The sequence below is a fragment of the Priapulus caudatus genome, unplaced genomic scaffold (genome assembly GCF_000485595.1).
Source record: "Priapulus caudatus unplaced genomic scaffold, Priapulus_caudatus-5.0.1 Scaffold131, whole genome shotgun sequence".
NCBI lineage: Eukaryota > Metazoa > Priapulida > Priapulimorpha > Priapulimorphida > Priapulidae > Priapulus > Priapulus caudatus.
In genome coordinates, this window is record NW_014577192.1 from 22,993 (window position 1) to 27,992 (window position 5,000).

Here is a 5,000-nt window from a genome sequence, read left to right on the forward strand (position 1 = left end):
AGATAGAGAGAGAGGGGAGGGAAAGAGAGCGGGAGAGGGAGGGAGATAGAGAGAGAGGGGAGGGAGAGAGGGGGAGGGAGAGAGGGGGAGAGAGAGAGGGAGAGAGAGAGGGGGGATGGAGAGAGAGGGAAGAGAAAGGGAGATAGAGAGAGAGAGGGGAGAGAAAGAGAAGGGGAGAGTGAGGGAGATAGCGAGAGAGAGAGAGAGGGAGAGGGGGGATGGAGAGAGAGGGGGAGAGAGAGGGAGTTAGAGAGAGAGGGGGAAGGAGAGAGGGGGAGAGAGAGAGAGAGGAAGAGAGAGAGGGGGGATGGAGTGACAGGGAGAGAGAGGGAGGTAGAAAGCGAGAAGGGAAAGAGAGGGGGAGAGAGAGGGAGATAGAGAGAGGGGGAGGGAAAGAGGGGCAGAGAGAGAGAGGGAAAGAGAGAGAGGGGATAGAAAGAGAGGGGGAGAGAGAGGAAGATAGAGAGAGAGGAGAGGGAAAGAGAGGGGGAGAGTGAGGGAGATAGAGAGAAAGGGGCAGGGAAAGAGGGGGAGATAAAGAGGGAGAGAGAGAGGGGGGATGGAGAGAGAGGGGAGAGAGAGGGAGATAGAGAGAGAGAGAGGAGAGAAAGAGAGGGGGAGAGTGAGCGAGATAGAGAGAGAGGGAAAGGGAGAGGGGGGATGGGGAGAGAGGGGAGAGAGAGGGAGATAGAGAGAGAGGGGGGATGGAGAGAGAGGGGGAGAGAGAGGGAGATAGAGAGAGAGGGGGAGAAAGAGGGAGAGAGAGAGAGAGAGAGAGGGAGAAAGAGGGAGAAGGGAGGGAGAAGGGAGGGAGAGGGAGAAGGGGAGAGAGGGGGAGATAGAGGTAGTTAAGGGGAGTGATGGGAAATAGAGAGAATGAGAGAAGAGTGCGAGAGCTAGTTAGAATAGTGTTAGCGATAGAAACAAAGATATAGAGAGAGGAGATGGGAGAGAGCGAGAGAACATGTGTGCATGTGTGCGTGTGTGCGTGTGCATGTGTCTACATCGATGTTTCAACATCTATCTCTACGGTGATGTACTCACGATAAGGGGCTTCGATGATCAAATGTGACTCTCACTCTAGCAAAGGAAATCACACAGCAAGTGTGTCTGCGCAGGAATGCCCGGATGTTCGACGTCGTGCCCACGTGACGAGTGTGGTGCGACGCAGACGAACACGGCCGCGAGGTGGCGGGCCTGTCAGTCACGGCCGCGGGAACCCATCCCCCGCCCGGCGGCGCTCTAGCTTCGTCTCAAATCGCTCTTATTCGCCGCGGAATTTCTATGATTCTCCCGCACTCCCTCCCCCTTCCGCTCCCGCGCTTTTCCTTGTGTACTCAATTGGAGTAGATGACTTAATTTATCGAATATATCAGCTGGAAGCAATGAATTCTGCGCGCATTGAGAACGACTCTAATCAGATTGCAGTCTTGCGAGCGCGTGGCCGATACGACTCCGGTCACGTGATTATTTATCGTCTGTCGCATCGTGTTTTAAGAAAATTGTCTCGCCTCGTCTCTCGAAATACACGGGCCGATCACGTGTCGGATCACGTGACCGCGGATAGCGACGTGATAGGTCGGCGCGCGTTTCTAGTCATTACGGTAAGAGAGACGGTGTCGGATTGCGTGCTGCTCGATCAGTGACGTCAGCATTGCGTGCGCTCGCGTCCCGTATGTTGGCAGCCGATCTGCAGCGTTGTCTGCGACGCGTTTTTGTAATGTGCACCTAATTGTGGCGAGAAGTTTTTTTCCGTTATATGACGAACTGTTCACGGCGTAGAGCGGGGCTTGGTCGTCGCGCGGTAGAGACTGGCGACCAGCCCGCCGGTTAATGCTAGAGAATGCAGTAGCGGGACGAGTGGCGTCCATCTGTGTCTCTCTCCCCATTCTTCCATCCGTCCCGCGCGACGTCGTCGATCGTCGCTTAGCAGAGCCGTTAGATGGCGCTGCTCCCAGGATGGCCCTATACCTTCCGTCTGTCGCTTGCTTTTTTTGAAATCGCGGAGATTTTACCCTCATTGTCTGATCGCAGCTTTCGCGTCGAAGAGAAAAAAATGCACAAGAAGGGGAAAACAATAAGGATGGCAAGCAGGTGCGAGAGTAGGCGGGGAGCACCTGCTGCTTCATTGTAGCTAATAGCGCCGATGCCCCCCCGCTAATGTCGGGTATCATTGGCAGAAGCTGATTAATTAGGCAGGAGGCTGAGGGGTGAGGAGCTGCTGCGACGTACAGCAAGCGCGACGACGGTGGCGGCGACAGCGGCTACGGAAGCGGCGACGGCGTCGACGGCGGCGACGGAAGCGGCGACAGCGGCGACGGAAGCGGCGGCAGCGGCGACGGCGGCGACGGAAGCGGCGGCTAACAATTGCGAGCGCTTCCCACAAATTTTCCACAAGGCGTTCTTGGCGTCTTCCTACGACGGCGACATCTCGCGGCGCAGAAAGGCGATACCCTGCCGGCGCTGTCTTGTATAGCTTGCCGCACCGGCCCGTAGCAAAGTGAGTTATCGCTACCGACACCATCAGAATGTCAGCACGTGCAAGCGAGCAAGAAATCGAGCGCGCGCGAAGACAGAGAGAGCGAGAGAGAGAGAGAGAGAGAGAGAGAGAGAGAGAGAGAGAGAGAGAGAGGAGAAGAAGAGAGAAGAGAAAGAGAGAGAGAAGAGAGCGTAGAGAGAGAGAGCAGAGAGAGAGAGAGAGAGAGAGAGAGGAAAGAGAAGAGAGAGAGAGGAAAAGCGGGCGAGAGGAAAAAAGGAGAGAAGGACGAAGTTGCACGCAAGAAGCGAAGCGAGAGAGAGAAAGAACGCGAGAAAGCGATGGAAATAACGCGCAAGGGAAAGAGCTCGAGAGAGAAAGAGATAGAGTGAAGGTCAAGAGAAAAATGAAAGATATGGGGAGAAAGAAGAAAGAAGAAGAAGACAGAATGAAGCGAGAGAGAGAGGAAGCAGAGAGAGAGAGAGCGCGCTGCGAAAGACAGGGAGGGAGAGAGAGAGAGAGGAGAAGAGAGAGAGAGAGAGAGAGAGAGAGAGAGAGAGCGCGCGAGGGAGAGAGATTTAACGAGAGATTGAACGCAAGAAAGCGAGAAAGAGAGAACGCGAAAAAGCGACGGAAAGAACGCGTAAGGGGAAGAGGCTCGAGAGATGAGAAAGAGATAGCGTGGGCGAGGGAAAGAAAATAAAAGATATAGGAGAGAAAGAAGAAGAAGAAGAAGAAGAAGAAGAGAGAAAAATAGAAAAAGAGAGAGAGAGAGAGAGCGAGAGAGACGAAAGAAAGAGAGAGAGCAGAGAAGAGAGAGAGAGAGAGAGAGAGAGAGAGAGAGAGAGGGAGAGAAGAGAGAGAGAGAGAGAGAGAGAGAATGGATGAGGGAAAAGAAAGGAGAGAAGAGAGAAAGCGCGCAGGGAAAGAGAGAGAGAATCGCATTAAACAACAATCTCGCATTGTGCTCTGAAAGCAGGAAAGCACGGCAGGGACGTGAGCCCGGAGTGGGCAGGTCGCACCAAGGCCCCCGCCAGAGGCTAAGTATCTAACTTGAACGTTGCAAAAGCCTGAGATTTATGCACATGCTGGCGCCGGCGCGAAAAAAGAGCAGTGCCCAGAGATCGTTGAAATCAGTGCATAATTTCGGAATCGGCGGGGATTTCAGGAATACTTACTATAGGTTCCTTATAAGTCGACTTCTCAGTTCGGGCGAAGCGAGAGTCCGTGCCAGATTGTCAAACGTAGGCGGAGTAGAGTATACGTAAAGTATTCACATCGCCAGCAGCTAATGCTGATAGATCTAAAGAGAGAGAGAGAGAGAGAGAGAGAGAGAGAGAGAGAGAGAGAAGAGAGAGAGAGCAGAGATAAGAAGAGGAAGGGAAGCAAAAAGGGGTTAGGGGAGAAAGAAAGAAGAGAGGTAGAGAATAAAAGAACAGACACTCGCAGGCACGAATCGCGCAATTCACGGCACGTGCGTACACATACGCACGGCACCGACGCGCGCGACACAAACATATAAGTTAGAGGACAAAAGAGAGAGATAAGCGCGCGTGGCGCGCGCAGAGAGAGAGAGAGATGAGTGAGCAGAGAGGAGGAGAGAGGAGAGAGAGAGAAAGAGGGAGCGAGCAAGCAAGCGAGCAGAGGAACGCGCGAGCGAAAGAACGAAAGAGAGGTAGAGGAGCGGCAAACCGGGAGATCGCGAGAGGATGGCTCGTAACATAAGCTGAGGTGGCCAGCTCCTCACGTTCACATTACCAGCTTCACTCTCGACCAAAAGAAGGAGCTCGCACCACCGAGGAGGATTGCGCGCAACACTCGCAGCGGTGGTGAGCAATCTAATACTAGCCTACTGCACACCGGACGCCCAGCATGATAATTGCCTAGCTCATTACCTACATGGTCAATTATCCGGACGCGTTGCCTCGTGCAATTGCAAATAAATATACTGCAGACGCGGTCCTGCCCTGCGCGCTCCCCCGCGTCCGCTCCCACGTCCGGATGGTGGCAAGACCATGAGCTCAATTAAAAGTTAACGCCGCCCGACGGCACACCACCTTATACTGGCAGTCATGGACGAAGAAGCAAACGAACAAGCGACGGAAAGATGAGAGAGAGAGAGAGAGAGAGAGAGAGAAGAGAGTAAAGAGAGAAGAAGAGAGCGAGTAAAGAGATCTGAGATAGTGAAGTGAGAAAACAGCATTCGAGAGAAAAGAGAGAGAGGAGAGAGAGAGAGAGACGCTAAAGCGAGAAGAGGAACGTAGAGATAGAGCCCGGACGCTTCGCAATGGAGACCGAGCGCGATACGAAGCAGTGCGATGATAAGATAATATATTATATATTCTATTTATTATATTATATGCTTATATAAATTTGCTATAATATATGTAAGGTATCATGTATATGTATATGTAATGATATAGTATTGATATATATATATTATATGTATAGATACTGTATAGCATGTATAATGTATATATATGTATATGTATATTAGATAATGTATAGATATTATTGATAATGT